Source organism: Tachyglossus aculeatus, chromosome 1 (assembly GCF_015852505.1).
Source record: "Tachyglossus aculeatus isolate mTacAcu1 chromosome 1, mTacAcu1.pri, whole genome shotgun sequence".
NCBI lineage: Eukaryota > Metazoa > Chordata > Mammalia > Monotremata > Tachyglossidae > Tachyglossus > Tachyglossus aculeatus.
In genome coordinates, this window is record NC_052066.1 from 93,502,808 (window position 1) to 93,520,719 (window position 17,912).

The window sequence follows — 17,912 nt, forward strand, 5'->3', positions numbered from 1 at the left end:
TACGATGGATGGATACAAGCAAATCATGTTGGACACAGTCCCTTGTCCCACTTGTGCTCAAAGTCTCAATCCCCATTTTACAGATGAGGTAACTGAGGCCCAGAGAAGTGAAGTAATAATAATAATGATGGTATTTGTTAAGCTCTTGCCATATGTCAAGCCCTGTTCTGAGCACTGGGGTAGATACAAGGTAATCAGGTTGTCCCATGTGTGGCTCACAGCCTTAATCCCCATTTTACACATGAGGTAACTGAGGCACAGAGAAGTTAAGTGACTTTCCCAAAGTCACACAGCTGACAAGTGGCAGAGGCAGGATTATAACCCACGACCTTTGACTCCCAAGCCCACGCTCTTTCCACTGATCCACACTGATTTGCCCAAGGTCACACAGTAGATAAGTGGCAGAGCTGGGATTAGAACCAATGACCTTCAGACTCCCAGCCTCGTGCTCTATACGCTATGCTATACTGTTTCTCTAATCCAAGTTCGTGGTTCATTATTTGTAAAGCTCATCACTGATTGTTTTCTCCTGGGAGTATAAAGGGTATAAAATATATATAGGATGCGTAGTTTGTGTGTATGTGTGTGTGTGTGTACTGTATGTGTGTGTTTTTATATGCATAAGCATGGATTATTTAAATATACTCAGAGATAAGTATGCTATCTCCTACCCTGCATACAGACAGATTTTCTAGAGTATTTTAGAATCCTAGAGCAGAAAGGAAAAGAAGCAGGATTGCCTAGAAGAAAGAGCACAGGCCTAGGAGTCAGAGGATCAGAGTTTAAATACTCATAATGCCAATTGCTTGCTGTTTGACCTTGGGCTTGTGCTGGGGGAGATACAAGGTAATCAGCTTGTCCCACGTGGGGCTCACAATCTTTATCTCCATTTTACAGATGAGGTAACTGAGGCACAGAGAAGTTAAGTGACTTGCCCAAGGTCACCCAGCAGACACGTGGCAGAGCCGGAATTAGAACCCACATCCTCAGACTCCCAACCTGTGCTTTTTCCACTAAGCCAGGCTGCTTCCATCAATTATAGGCCCATATCCCTAATAATAACGATAATAATTATGGCATTTGTTAAGTGCATATATGTGCCAGGGCACTCTACTAAGCACTGGGGTGGATGCAAGCAAATCCAGTTGGACACAGTCCTTGTCCCACATAGGGCTCAAAGTTTCAATTCCCATTTTACAGATGAAGTAACTGAGGCCCAAATAATTGAAATGACTTGCCCAAGGTCACACAGCAGGCAAGTGGCAGAGCTAAGATTAGAACTCATGACCTTTTGATTCCCACCCCGGTGTTCTGTCCACTGCACCATGCTGCCTCCCATCCCTGTGCCAAATAGTGTCTCCCAAAGACACTCACACTCCATAATCTAGTCACATTGTCAGCAGTGTTACCTTTGAGCCTAAAGACTTCCACTAACTGCCTCGAACTCTTTTGATGATGCTCATAGTCTGTTGAGTTAATATTGGAATTCTCCCCACCCTCAGCCCCACAGCACTTAAATATCTACCCAAACTTTATTTATATATTTCATTGTCTTTCTCTCCCTCTAGCCTGTAAACTCATTTTGGGGAGGGAATGTGTCTACCATCTCTGTTGTATTGTACACTTGCAAGCACTTAATACAGCGCTCTCTATACAGAAAGTGCTTAATAAATACAATCAATTGACTGAGTTGGAAGAATTTCCCATTAGGAAAGGAAGGCAGTGAAAAACATTGTGGCCTACTGGAAAGAGCTCAGGATTTGGAATCAGGAGTTCCAATTCTTCCACTTACCTTCTCTGTAACCCTGGGCAGGTTACTCTTTCTGTGCCCCATTTTCCTCATGTGTACTGTGGTAATAAACACCTGGCTTCCATTTCTCCTACACTATGAACCTTGGGAGGGAGAAGAACTTTGTGACCTTAGACAAGTTACTTAACTTCTCTGAGGCTCAGTTAACTCATCTGTAAAATGGGTATTTATGACTATGAGTCCCATGTGGGACATGGACTTTGTCCAACCCGCTTATCTTATATTCATTCATTCAATTGCTTGGCTCAGTGGAAAGAGCATAGTCTTGGGAGTCAGAGATCATGGGTTCTAATCCCGGCTCCGCCACTTGTCAGCTGTGTGACTTTGAGCAAGTCATTTCATTTCTCTGGGCCTCATTTCCCTCATCTGTAAAATGGGGATTAATACTGTGAGCCGCACGTGGGACGATCTGATCACCTTGTATTCCCCCAGTGCTTAGAACAGTGCTTCGCACATAGTAAGCATTTAACAAATACCATCATTATTATTATTATTTATTGTGTGTACTGTGTTCAGAACACTGTACTAAGTGCTTGGAAAGTACAATTTAATAACAGATAGAGACAATCCCTACCCAACAATGGGCTCACAATCTAGAAGAGGGGCTTACAGTCTAGAAGGAAAAAAAAAGCACTTACTATGTGCCAAGCATTGTTCTCTGCGCTGGGGTAGATACAGGGTAATCAGGTTGTCCCAAGTGGGGCTCACACTTTTAATCTCCATTTTACTGATAAGGTAGCTGAGGCACAGAGAAGTTAAGTGACTTGCCCAAAGTCACAGAGCAGACAAGTGGCAGAGCCGGTATTAGAACCTATGTCCTCTGATTCTGAAGCCCATTTTCTTTCCACTAAGCCACACTGCTTCTTACTTAGTAAGTGCTTACTACTGCTCCTGGCACACAGTAAGTGCTTAGTACATACTATTAAAAAAAAGAACTGTTTCTGATCGAACTACCTTGTATCTACTCCAACTCATAGTACAATACTGGCACAGAGTAAAAAATTAATAAATGCCATCATTATTATTGGATTGAAGGTAGGAGCATGTCTCTATGTGGACATAGTATGCCCGTAATATGCAGATGATTCCCAAATCTATGACTCCAAGCGTGATCTCCATCTCTGCAGCCTCACATTTCCCCTTGTCATCAGTACATCTCTACTTGGCTGTCTCACTGACTCCTCGAAACTTAACAGGTCCAGAACAGAAATCCTTAACTTCCCACCTAAACCCTCTCCTCCTCCTGACTTTCCTCTCTGTGACTTTCCCAACACTGTAGACAGCACCACCATCCTCCCTATCTCACAAGCCCATACTTTGGCGATATCCTCAACTGATCTCCATTATTCAACCCACTTGTGCAATGTGTCACCAAATCTTGTGGGTTCAACCTTCACAACATTGCTAAAATATGCACTTTCCTCTCCATCCAAATTGCTTCTACACTAATGCAATCACTTATCCTATAGCACCTGGATTACTGTATCAGCCTCCTTGCTGACCTCCCAGCCTCCTGAATCTCTCCACTCCAGTCCATACTTCACTTTGCTGCCTGGATCATTTTTCTGCAAATCATTCAGACCACGTTTCCCCATTCCTCAAGAACCCTCCAGTGGTTGTCCAACCTCTGCATCAAACAGAAACTCCTCACCATTGGCATTAAAGCACTCTATCACCTTGCTCCCTCTTACCTCACCTCACAACTCTCCTAGTATAACCAAGCCCGCACATTTTGCTCTTCTAGTGCTAACCTTCTTACTGTACCTCGATCTCATCTATCTTGCCACTGACCTCTTGCCACATCACACCTCTGGCCCGGAATGCCCTCCCTCCTCATATCTGACAGACAATCACTCCCTTCTCTTCAAAGCCTTATTGAAGGCATACCTCCTCCAAGAGGCCTTCCCTGAATTAGCCCTCCTTTCCTCTTCTCCTACTCCCTTCTATGTTGCCCTGACTTGCTCCCTTTAGTCATCCCCTCTCCCAGTCCCACAGCACTTATGTACGTGTCTGTAATTTATGGATTTATGTTCATGTATATCTCCCCCTCTACACTGTAAGCTCATTGTGGTCAAGGAATGTGTCTATTGTGGCATTGTACTCCCAAGTGCTTAGTACAGTACTCTGCATACAGTGAGAGCTCAGAAAATATGATCGATTGATTGATGTCCTAAGAAGAAAAACAAGTCTACCAACCTTACCACTGCACCAAACATCTGATTCAAATTAGAAACTTTTACAAAACTCACTGAGGTCTAAGAGCTGAAAATTCTATGTATTGCGTTAAATTGTCAGATCACCACAGAACTGCAAATTAGGTTGAAAGTGGTTAGATAAATAGTATAGATTTTCTACATTTTACCACCCATAGGGAGAACTTGGTGAGCCTTGCCTAGATTTCTAAATAATTGTTATTGAAAAACTGTACTTTGAGGATGACAATCTATCAGTTTTGGAAAGTGAAGCTAACTACAGATACATGAATACCCTCCAAGGATGTGACTGATCAACAGCAACAATGACATTATAGCACAGAATTCCATAATTTATTAATAGAAGTTTCAAAATGGACCCAGTTTCCGAAACTCTTTTTTTGGGATTGCTTTATTACCAAACATGGACAGCACTGAGTATTAAGACATTTTTGAATCTCAGTTTCTTGCATATGATTGCTGGTTAAAATGAGCATAAGCTAATTACATGTTATCGTATTATTCTGGTTAAATTGTATTACTAAAGCACAATTAACCATATATCATTGGGAAAGAAACTTGAGACCTTTTAAAAAGCCTGAAAGTGGCAAGTAACAAGATCCTTATTTCAAGCTACAAATAAAAGCCTCTGGTCAGAACATATTGATTGAGACAATTGTTTGTTTCAATAGTCTATTTTAAAGTGTTCTTTGAATATTAATATCATTCTCTGAAAAGTGGTATTTTGTATTCAAGACTTTTGCAACCACTGTTGCAAACCACATGCACAAAACTGTGTGGGCCATCAATCTACATATGTCTAGTTGACCCCTTGTGAGAACCATGATTTTTGTGATAATTATGTCACCACAAGTGCACTATAAGTAGAAATATTACTCATGGAAAGATCCTCATGGAGGACTTTTTGAAAAATACACCTCCAGAAAAAATATACAAAATATTTTTGGATAAGAAAGTAAGGTATACCAATATATGTATATATATATATACATATATATATATATATATATATATATACATATATATATATATATATATGTCGCTGGAAAAATGCTAAATGATGAGCCGAGCTAGGGGTTTAGGATTTAAGTGTAAGTTTTGAGGGAAATTTAAATTTCAGGAAAACCAAAATATTTTCATAAATGCATCAGAGATACTTCTGACATTTATTTTAAACAGGACTTACTATGAACCAATCACTGTACTAAGCACTGGGGTAGATATAGGATAATTGGACCGGACACGTTCCCTGTCCCAAATGAGGCTCACAGTCTAAATCAGATGGAGGAAGATTCAATTGCCATTTTGCAGACAAGGCAGTGGAGTCACTGAGAAATGAAGTTACCCACCCAAGATGACGCAGCAGACTTTACAAGTAATTGAAACTCCCATTATGTGCCTTGGAGATGAAGTAGGACTTAGAACTGAAATTAGAAGGACCGTCAACTACCGATGGATTCAGTGGTTCTAGCAGGTATCCAGGCCTCCAGTGGAAATTAGCAAATGTTGTTGTTGTTATTGTCTTATGCTGTCGAGTCATGTCCGACCCAAAGCGACGCCATGGATACATCTCTCCCCGAATGCCCCACCTCCATCTGCAATTATTCTGGTATTGTATCCAAAGAGTTTTCTTGGTAAAAATACAGAAGCGGTTTACCATTGCCTCCTTCCGTGCAGTGAACCTGAGTCTCCACCCTTGACTGTTTCTCACGCCGCTGCTGCCCAGCACAGGTGAGTTTCGACTCACCGGTCGAAAGGTGAGGAGAAGGCCCCCTCCTTCCTCTCCCCCTCGTCCCCCTCTCCATCCCCTCCGTCTTACCTCCTTCCCTTCCCCACAGCACCTGTATATATGTACATATGTTTGTACATATTTATTACTCTATTTATTTATTTATTTATTTATTTTACTTGTATATATCTATTCTATTTATTTCATTTTGTTAATATATTTGGTTTTGTTCTCTGTCTCCCCCTTCTAGACTGTGAGCCCACTGTTGGGTAGGGACTGTCTCTATATGTTGCCAACTTGTACTTCCCAAGCGCTTAGTACAGTGCTCTGCACACAGTAAGCACTCAATAAATACGATTGATTGATTGATTGACGTAGCAGATTGCCTTCCACTCGCTAGCCACTGCCCAAGCTAGGAATGGAATGGATATGCCTCTGCTTGACTCTCCCTCCCACAGTTGAGACTGGTAGAGTACTGGAAACTCTCCAGGTGCAACCCTGAGAGGTAGCAAATATTAGAAGTTGAGATTTGGTAATTCCCCAATAATTCCGATTCAAAGATACCCTTCTTGTTGAGAGCATAAAAGCACTAGAACACAGGCATTTTAGCAATCTTTTTCTTGGGTTTCACTAGGTTCCGTGTGTGTATTTGCTCTTCAAAGCCATTATTGCAAACTGCACAGACACATTGCAAAACTGACAGTTACCCAGTTACAGCATAAATGGTTGCCAATAGAGCAATCAGCCATTTCAGGAACCAAGGCATTTGCTAATGGGATCTTGCATATTAGGAGTGTTGCAGCAGAATCTAACCCATCCAAGCCTTTACTGAAGAATTCTCTATTTATGAATAGCCAGAAAAAGGATTTTATGGTCTTTAAATCTCCAATAAATATGAAGAGAAGATGTGCACAATCCTTTCCTAAAGAAATGAATCATTTCACATGTTTCCATTAATGCACTTACAGAATGGCCAGACAAAAGCCGTTCTTTCTATTGAGTGATAAAAGATACACCTAGGACACTATCTCTATTTCACTTTGCCATGAATAGGAAGGCAATTTTAGAGTAAAAACACTTCAGCAAATACTATATAAAAAACAATTTCACTACCACAGCCCAAATATACATATACATCCCATAAGCACTCCAGGGTTTTATAGTTATCAGTCATAGTGTATTTAGATTCTATTATAGAAAGTTAAATATATTGTTAACTCAAACATTGTCTGCATAACTTACAATGTTGTAAGTTGTGAGAATGTAAGTTGTAAGTTGTAAGAATGGATGTTCTTTCACAACCCTCTCAGTTTGAGCTGGCAAAATTGATTTCTGATATTCTTCTATCTTAGCCTTTCAATAGTAAGTGTGAGCAAATGAAATTATATTTCTTCCCTTTTATGGGTTTATACACAGTATTGGCTTGCACAGGCATTTATAGGTGGCTAATGCTAAAGCAGATGTCCAAAGGTCTATACTTTGGACATCTACACAGAAGATGTGCAATGCCAAAGTGGATGTCCAAAGGTCTATACTTTGGACATCTACACAGAAGCAGTGTGGCTCAGTGGAAAGAGCACGGGCTTTGGAGTCAGAGGTCATGGGCTCGAATCCTGACAATCAATCAATCAATCAATCGTATTTATTGAGCGCTTACTGTGTGCAGAGCACTGTACTAAGCGCTTGGGAAGTACAAGTTGGCAACATATAGAGACAGTCCCTACCCAACAGTGGGCTCACAGTCTAAAAGGGGGAGACAGAGAACAAAACCAAACATACTAACAAAATAAAATAACTAGAATAGATATGTACAAGTAAAATAAATAAATAAATAAATAGAGTAATAAATATGTACAAACATATATACATATATGCAGGTGCTGTGGGGAAGGGAAGGAGGTAAGATGAGGGGCATGGAGAGGGGGACGAGGGGGAGAGGAAGGAAGGGGCTCAGTCTGGGAAGGCCTCTTGGAGGAGGTGAGCTCTCAGTAGGGCCTTGAAGGGAGGAAGAGAGCTAGCTTGGCGGATGGGCAGAGGGAGGGCATTCCAGGCCCGGGGGATGAAGTGGGCCGGGGGTCAATGGCGGGACAGGCGAGAACGAGGCACGGTGTGGAGATTAGCGGCAGAGGAGTGGAGGGTGCGGGGTGGGCTGTAGAAGGAGAGAAGGGAGGTGAGGTAGGGGGGGGCGAGGTGATGGAGAGCCTTGAAGCCCAGGGTGAGGAGTTTTTGCCTGATGTGCAGATTGATTGGTAGCCACTGGAGATTTTTGAGGAGGGGAGTAACATGCCCAGAGCATTTCTGGACAAAGACAATCCGGGCAGCAGCATGAAGTATGGATTGAAGTGGGGAGAGACATGAGGATAGGAGATCAGAGAGAAGGCTGATACAGTAGTCCAAACGGGATAGGACTACTGTGGCTCCACCACATGTCTGCTGTGTGAGCTTGGGCAAGTCACTTAACTTCTCTGAGCCTCAGTTACCTCATCTGTAAAATGGGGATTACAACTGTGATCCCCACGTGGGACAACCTGATCACCTTGTATCCCCCCCAGTGCTTAGAACAGTGCTTTGCACATAGTAAGCACTTAACAAATGCCATTATTATTATTATTATTATTCTTTAATGCTTTAACTTGTATTGTACTCTACCAAGATCTTAGTAAGTGCTCAATAAATACCATTGATTGATGGATTACTTCAAATGAATTACATGATTTTGTGTATAGATATCTATTTGAAATATATACAATGATTTTATATATATAATACATATATGTACATTTTTAATTTGGTTATTTTATTTACCTTTTTTTGGAGAAATGAAATGAAAATGTGACTCAGAGAAGCAGCGTTTCTCAGTGGAAAGAGCCCGGGCTTGGGAGTCAGAGGTCATGGGTTCTAATCCCAGCTCTGCCACTAGTCAGCTGTGTGACTTTGGGCAAGTCACTTCACTTCTCTGTGCCTCAGTTACCTCATCTGTAAAATGGGGATGAAGAGTGTAAGCCCCACGTGGGACAACCTGATTATCTTGTATCTCCCCCAGCGCTTAGAACAGTGCTTGACACATAGTAAGAGCTTAACAAATACCATTATTATTATTATTATCATTATTATTATTCATATCCCCCTCTACATTGGATCCAATGCCTGTTCATCTTTAGAAGAATCACAGGTTGTTTTTTTTAAAGGAAATCAGAATCATTTGCCAATAAATGATGATATAGCATTTCTTTGAGGAGGCTAGGAAAGGGCTGAATAATTTAGAGGGGAAAAATGCATTCCATACTCTCTTCCAAAACACAGATTTTGGGGGAGTTCTCCTAGCCAGAGATTGAAATAGAGACTACAGAGAAAATGAGCAAATGGTGAGTTGGAGATGAAATATGCTTTATGAAAAGTATCAGTTGAACTACTGTTTTCTACTGGCCACTTCTCCTTTGAATCTTTTAAAGCTGGTGCAGAAACTGGTGCTTAATAAATGAGCATATTTTTAACAAGCATGCTATGCATACAGATTATTATTCAGGAGCTCACTGCAGAAATGTCTGGAAAATTAGAATCTCTCTCCGCAGGTACTAATGCATTGTATTGATGAAAGTTAACAGCGTTTCAAATGTAACATTGCAAAACTTTCTGTTGCTCCAGATTTTCCCCAAAGCCTAGTAAAATAACTGGTTAGTTTTTTTTTGATATTTAGCCTGGGTGTTGCAACATATGCATGCATATCATTCCTACTGCCCAATACAGTTTTTCACTGAATATATTTTAAAGGAGACATTTGAGGGCACAGTCTGATGTGGGGAACTATTTCAGAACTAAATCATCCTATTTAGGAACATAGGGTATTTGTTTTTTGTTCTTTTTAGGACATATCACTTTTCCCTTGCAGAGCTCCAGGGAGTTTCCAAGGGAATGCATCGACAGAATTATTTTCAACAAGATGTAGTATTAATTTATATTAATGTCTGTCTCCCTCTCTAGACTGTAAGCACGTTGAGGGCAGGGAATGTGTCTTTTATTGTTATATTTTAGTCTCCCAACAGGTTCGTACAGTGCTCTGCACACAGTAAGTGCCTAATAAATACGATTGAAGAGGAGCCAGACAGAGGTAATGGAGTCCCACAGTCCATTGAAAGGAAACAGAAATAAAGGAACCCAAGAAAAGACTGCTTGTTTGGGGGAGTTTCAAGACAAAAAAACATTAATTGAATGGTTGAGTTGGCAGGGTTCATCTGGGCTGTTTACTGTTAAATCGTACTCCCCCTAGCACTTAGTACGGTACTCTGCACACGGTAAGTGGTCAATACATACGATTGAATGAATCCCAGTTTATGAAGTCTACGGCTGGGATAGCTTCAGGGATGGGACTAGGAAGGCCACTGGACACTTCTCCTATTAGTCAGGGCATGGCTCTTCCTACCTCTTCTCCCTGCTCAGCTGATTTTTTGTGAGTATTGGGACTGAAAGGGTCGGGGAGGGAATCTGGGTCGCTCTCACTGCTGAAGGTAGGTAGGGAGACAAGCATCTCCAAATCAATCAATCAGTCAATCAATGGAATGTATAGAGCATTGACCTTGAACAGAGAACTGAACTAAATGCTTGGGGAAGTAAAATAAAATAGGGTTGATAGATCTGATCCCTGCCCCAAAGGAGCTTACAATGAATAGTATTCATTAAGTGCCAACTTTGCAAAAAGCAGTATGCTAAACACTGGGAAAGAATACACTGGTAAGAATCAGACAGGGTTCCTGGTCATCAAGGGGCTCCCAGTCTCAGCATCAATCAATCAATTATATTTATTGAGAACTTACTGTGTTCAAAGCACTATACTAAGCACCTGGGAGGGTACAACGGAGTTGGTAGATGCATAGCCTGGCCATAACGAGCTTATAGTCTAGAGGACTGCGGAAAGGAAAGCAGCAAGGTCTAGTGGTTAGCGCATGGCTCTGGGAGCCAGAAGAACCTGGGATCTAATTCCAACTCCACCACTTGTCTGCTGTGTGACCTTGCTCAAGTCATTTAACTTCTCTGTGCCTCAGTTCTTTCAGCTAGAAAATGGGGATCAAGACTGTGAGCCCTATGTGAGACAGGGACTGTGTCCAACCCAGTTACCTTATATGTACCCCAGCACTTAATACAGTGCCTGGAACATAGTAAGTGCTTAACAAATACCATTATGAAAGGGGGCTGGAAACAGACTTAAAAGGACAAAATAAAACAATAAGAACCCAAAATCAATCAATCAATCAATCGTATTTATTGAGCGCTTACTTTGTGCAGATCACTGTACTAAGCGCTTGGCAAGTACAAGTTGGCAACATATAGAGACAGTCCCTACCCAACAGTGGGCTCAGCACACATTAAGCGCTCAATAAATATGACTGACTGACTGACTCAGAGGATCTGAGTTCCAATCTCAGCTCTGCCACCTGTCCTCTGTGTGACCTTGGGCAAGTCACTTCACTTAGTACCTCAGTTTCCTCCTCTGCAAAATCAGGGTTCAATTACTGTTCTCCCTCCTACTTAAACTGTTAGCCTCTTATGGGATTTGATTATCTTGTATCTATCTTAGTGATTCATTCATTCATTCAATAGTATTTTTTGAGTGCTTACTGTGTTCAGAGCACGATACTAAGTGCTTGGGAAGTACAATTCAGCAACAAATAGAGACAATTCCTGCTCACACTGGTCTCACAGTCTAGAAGAGGGGAGACAAACATCAAAACAAGTAAAGAGGCATCAAAAAGTTGATCAAAGACAATGGCAGACTCAAATTTTTACTGCACAGAAGAAGGCAATGGTAAATCTCTTCCCTGTCTTTAGCAAAAAACCTCTATGGATGCACATACCAGAATGAATTTATGGTAGAAGATGGGATGTTCTGGAGAGGGTGCTTCCAAGGAGCCTCTATGGATTGGAAATGATGACAGCATTTGAAGAAGAGATCCTAGTGTTTAGTACAATGCTTGGCACATAGTAAATGCTTAAAGAACACCACAATTATTACTAAGGTTTACCTATCATTGGGTTGTTAGTTACCTTATTCAACTCTTCCCAGTCTGTACTAGGAGTACTTGCATTTCTAGACTGTGAGCCCGTTGTTGGGTAGGGACTGTCTGTATCTGTTGCCGAAATGTACTTCCCGAATGCTTACTACAGTGCTCTGCACACAGTAAGTGCTCAATAAAAATGATTGAATGAATGAATTCTCCCAGAATTCTTGATTCTAGAGAAACTCCCAGGTGACAGTCGGAGGTTGGGGAGATGAAAGAACCTCTGGAAGGCTTGTCTTTACATGGATTCTGGAGCAGATTAGATCATGGAAACCATCCAGGTGTTTCCCAATAAAATGTGTTTGTCTGTGGTTGAACAGAAAGGGTGAGTTGGTCTTGAACCCAGCCCGCACACTTTGCTCCTCTAGTGCTAATCTTCTCAATGTGCCTTGCAGCGTGGCTTAGTGGAAAGAGAAGGGCCTCAGAGTCAGAGGTAATGGGTTCTAATCCCAGCTTCGCCACTTGTCAGCTGTGTGACTTTGGGCAAGTCACTTAACTTCTCTGTGCCTAAGTTGCCTCATCTGTAAAATAGGGACTAAAACTGAAATGGGGATTAAGGCTGTGTACCCCACGTGGGACAATCTGATTACCTTGTATCTACCCCAGTGTTTAGAACAATGCTTGGCACATAATAAGCTTTTAACAAATACCGTCATTATTATTATTACTGTATCTCCTGTCTCACTGACAACCCCTTGCTCACATCCTGCTTCCTGACTGGAGCATCTCCCCCTTCAAATCCGACAGAAAATTGCTCTCCCCACATCACAGCCTTATTGAAGGCACATTTCCTCCAAGCGGCCTTCCCATACTAGGCCTCCCCCATTTCGTTTTCTCCCACTCCCTTCTGCATCACCATGTCTTGCTCCCTCTGTTCTTCCCCCCTCTCAGTCCCACAGCATTTATGTACATATCTATAATTTTTGTATTCGTATTGATGTCTGTCTCCCCTTCTTTAGACTGTAAGCTCGTTGTACTCTCCCAGGTGCTTAGTAAAGTGCTTTGTACACAATAAGCACTCAATAAATATAATTGAATGAATGAATGAATGAGATTGTGGGTTTTGTGTACCTAATCATGAAGTCATAACCCTTTATAATGGACAGTTGCTTCAATATTAATAGGACACTCACGTCTTGTGTAGCTCTCCTGCAAATTAATAATAAATATGGTATTAGTTAAGTTTTTACTATGCATCAAGCACTGTACTAAGTACTGGGGTAGATACAAGATAGTCAGGTCCCACATGGGGCTGACAGTCTCGGTAGGAATAATAATAATGGTATTTGTTAAAAGCTTACTATGTGCCAAGCACTGTTCTAAGCACTGGGGAGGTTACAAGGTGATCAGGTTGTCCCACGGGGGGTACACAGCCTTAATCCCCATTTCAGTTTTAGTCCCCATTTTACAGATGAGGTAACTGAGGCACAGAAAAGTTAAATGACTTGCCCAGAGTCACCCAGCTGACAAGTGGCGGAGCTGGGATTTGAACCCGGGACCTCTGACTCCAAAGCCCGTGCTCTTTCCACTGAGCCACGCTGTAGGGAGAACAGTGTTGCCTAGGGGGTAGAGCATAGGCCTGGGAGCCAGGACTGCCTGGGTTTTACTCCTGGCTCTGACACTTGTCTGCTATGTATCCTTGGCAAGTCATTTAACTTCTCTTTGGTTCCGTTACCTCATTTGTAAAATGGGGAATGAGACTGCAAGCCCTATGTGGGTCAGGGACTGTGTCCAATCTGATAAGTTTGTGCTTATCCTAGTGCTTAGTACAGTGCATGGCAGATAGCAAGTGCTTAACAATTACCATGAAAAAACAACAGCAAAAACACCCAGGTATTGAATTCCCATTTTGCAGATTAGGAATTACTTCGCTTTTAAGTGACTCACCCAAGATCACACAGCGGGTAAGTGGCAAAGCCATGTTTGGAGTCCACATCCTCTGATTTTCAGGCCCACATTCTTTCCACTAGGCCATTCTGCTTCTCAGCTGTCTTACAGGCCCATTTTCTTCTGTGCAGGCATTGTTGGTGAGATAGGAAACTGAAGAAATGTTTAAATCCATTGAGGAAATCAGTGCCTTTTTGTCTGCAACATCCTCCCAGTTCATTCCAGCAGGCCAACACATTCCCCATCTTCAAAGCCTTTCTGAAATCTTGTCTCCTCTAGGATGCCTTCCCTGATTGATCTCTCATCTCCACAACCTCTTTCCCCACTGCTGTTACTTCAGCACTTCCCTGTCACCTAAGCACCTGTGCATTCACTCCCTGCTACCTGTGGCATGTAAGTAAACATGCTTAATCTCTGTTGCTACCCCCAACCTGTAGCTCATTTTAGCATCTGTGTTCCCTATTGGAGCATAATCTCCTTCAGGGCAAGGGTCATGTCTCCCAACAATATTGTTTAGTACTTTCCTAACCCAGCACTTAGAACAGTATTTGGCACATAGTAAGTGCTTAACAGATGCCATCATTATTATTAAGGGCTTGTTCTCAGATCAGAGCAAGCACTCATCTGTTATTTGCCCTTAGGAGATTCTAGGTACACAGCACAGGATTCTCACTTCTTCAGAGATGTATAAAAGCAATCCAAACAAGAAACTGTGCTGCTGCAATTTTTTCACACATTTGTCCTGCCTGAGTAAACTGAATCAAACTGTGTTTTTAAAGTATCAGAAGAAAACAAGTCAGAACTTACATTAATCTCATTTGTGAATGGATATATAATTCACTTGATTTCATTTCATATAGGTACAAATTTGCCTATCCTTGCAGATCTTTGATGTATTATTATTATTAATAATATTAATAATTATTATTATTCTCCCTCTGTAGACTGTAAGTTTGTTGTGGGCAAGGAATGTGTCTATGATAATAATCATAATAATAATGATGTCATTTATTAAGCACTTACTCTGTGTAAAGCACTGCTCTAAGCCCTGGGGATCAGGTTGTCCCATGGGGGCTCACAGTTGTAATCCCCATTTTACAGATGAGATAACTGAGGCACAGAGAAGTGAAGTGACTTGCCCAAAGTCACACAGCTGACAACTGGTGGAGCCGGGATTTGAATGACCTCTAACTCCAAAGCCCGTGCTCTTTCCACTGAGCCACACTGTTTCTCTTTGTCCCTTCTCAAGAGCTTAGTACAGTGCTCTGCACACAGTAAGTGCTCAATAAAATATGACTGATTGTTAAGTGCTTACTATGTGACAGGCACTGTACTAAACCTTGGGGTAGGTGCAAGACAATAACAATAATAATTAATAATAACAATGACGGTATTTGGTAAGTGCTTATTATGTGGCAGGTACCATACTAAGTGCTGGTTTGCATACAAGTAAATTGGGTTGGACATAGTCTGTATCCCATGTGGGGCTCACAGCGTGGAGCAACGGAACAGCCGCGGTCCTGAAAGCTGGAGGTCCTCGTTTCAAGTCCCAGACACCCATTCCCTGTGTGGCCTTGGACAAGCCCTTTAACCGCCCCATTTCTCAGTTTCCCCAGCTGCAAATTGGGGATAATAATACCTGAACCTTACCTCTTAAGGGAGTTGCGAGGAGTAAATAACTAGCTAATGTAAGGCACTTTGGTAGTAAAAGCACCACATAGAAACATGGTGTTATTATACAGCATTTAGTTCAGAGCCTGGCACACAGTGTGGCTAAGGAAGCAGCATGGCTCAGTGGGAAGAGCCTGGGCTTGGGAGTCAGAGGTCATGGGTTCTAATCCCGGCTCTGCCACTTCTCAGCTGTGTGACCTTGGGCAAGTCACTTAACTTCTCTGTGTCTCAGTTCCCTCATCTGTAAAATGGGGATTAAGACTGTGAACCCACGTGGGACAACCTGATCACCTTGTATCCTCCCCAGAGCTTAGAACAGTGCTTTGCACATAGTAAGCACTGAAATACCATCATCATTATTATTATTTAACAAATACCACTAAAAAAAATCCCCATTTTGCAGATGAGGTATCTGAGGCACAGAGAAGTTAAGTTACTCTCCCAAGGACACACAGTAGAGAAGCAGATGGTTAAGTGTCATGATGTTGCCGATAACCTTCTCTGCGAAGATGTGGAGTTTGTGTGGCTTAATTGGACTACTGAAAAGCTAGAGAGGCAGTAACTAAGATTTCTCAAGCTTATGCTGGCCCAGATAACTGTGACCTTCAGTTGGCCTCTAGGTTATCTGAACCTCAGTTTTCTTATGTATAAATGAAGGGAACAGTAGAAACTTTTGTTCTGTGTAATGTCCTCCCAATAGATAAAGTCTCCTTTCCACTCCCTAGTTAGTCCTGGAGCTCATGGCCTATATTCATTCTTTCAGTCATATTTATTCAGAACTTACTGTGTGCAGAGCACTGTACTAACCTCTTGGAAAGTACAATTTGGCAACAGATAGAGAGAGTCCCTACCCAACAACAGGCTCTGTTGAGCTGTAGAGGACTCCATTACCCATTGACTGTGTGGGTTGAATCTGGGAATGAATTGCATTGGTTCTAATCTAAGTCATAATGCATGCAGAGTGCACTTTTTCTTCGAGCCCTTCTAAGCACTAGGCATTGGGCATTTCTAAAGTCTGTGAAAACTACTTTCCACATTCTCAAGGTTAGAAGTTAGTAAGAAAGAAGCCAAAAAGGGGATGAAAGATCTGAAAAAAGAGTATGAACCACTCTTTTAGATTAGGTCGTAAGGATAGTGAATCCTGAACAAAAAAATAAAACAAAGAGATGAGCTGAATCAGAGGGACAGGGCCCTAAACTTTCCTTAGGATTATAAAACAAAATGTATTCCTCTGGTGATCGTCACTTTTCTAAGTGTGCTGCTCTTTCTATCAGTCAATTAAATGTAAATTTGTTTGGAAGGGATGTTTTGTTTACAGGTAGTAGTCTTTTCAACGCTATGAAATTTCCATTTCCCGTGAAATCAGGGGGAAAAAATAATCCTCCCCTATTTTATTAGGTGGGTTTTTCTTTTTAAGAGTAAGGGGTTGAAATCCTACCTTTAAATAAAAGTCAAATAACACTTCCTTTCCAAAGTTGGACATACTGTTGAAATTTCTGTGTCAATTCCAGAGTTAATCTTCCATTTCAGGAAGTCTGCAGAAGATGATTGAGTCATACAGGTTCTAATTGATAAGCATTTTTCATAATTTGCTTTAGAAATCACTCAGAAAAATTCAAGGCCGAAGGTTCTGTCTTTGTTAATGCTTCTGTGACTTCAGATGATGGAAAATGAAACTTTGTATGTGGTAAAGTCAAACTGAACTTTCGGGTCCTTCTTAAATTAGCCATTAAAACACTAACCTAGCAAGAGTTACCCATCAGTGCAGAAACTTTCACTCCCTTGGGTACTGTACTTTAGTCTCAACTTTCCTACCACTGGTCCTTTGGTCATGTTCCCCCTTACATAGAACTCCCTCTGCCCTCCCTAAGCCAAATCTGCCTGACTAAATGCAACACATTCCAATCAATAATATTTAGTTAGCGCCTATGGGGTACAGAGCACTATACTAAGTTCAGTGGCCTGGTGGCCTAGAGTAGCAGCATGGCCAAGTGAAAAAAGTAGAGTACGGGCCTAGATGTCAGAGGATTTATGTTTTAATAATACTAATAATAATACTACTAATAATAATGATGACATTTATTAAGCACTTACTATGTGCAAAGCACTGTTCTAAGTGCTGGGGAAATTACAAGGTGATCAGGTTGTCCCACAGGGGGCTCACGGTCTTAATCCCCACTTTACAGATGAGGTAACTGAGGCCCAGAGAAGTTAAGTGACTTGCCCAAAGTCACATAGCTGACAATTGGCGGAGCCAGGATTTGAACCCATTACCTCTGACTCCAAAGCCTGTGCTCTTTCCACAGAGCCACGCTGCTTTTCTAATCCCGACTCCTCCACTTGTCCACTGTGTGACCTTGGGCATGTCACTTAATTTCCCAGTCCTCAGTTAACACATCTATAAAATGGGGACCAAATAGGGATTAAGACTGAGAGCCCCACATAAAACATGGATGTGTCTAATGCAATTATCTTGTATCTACCCCAGTGTTTAATACTGTGCCTGGCACATAGTAAGTACTTAGGAAATACCATTAAAAGAAAGTGCT

The 17,912-nt window shown here is 41.6% G+C and overlaps 1 non-coding gene across 1 annotated transcript; it reads right to left on the reverse strand.

Moving 5' to 3' along the window:
- Nucleotides 1-6,122: 6,122 nt before the first annotated feature.
- LOC119936184 lies at nt 6,123-6,260 on the reverse strand. The gene has a single exon (XR_005453659.1). It is a non-coding gene; the product is annotated as a small nucleolar RNA SNORA7 (small nucleolar RNA).
- Nucleotides 6,261-17,912: the final 11,652 nt, after the last annotated feature.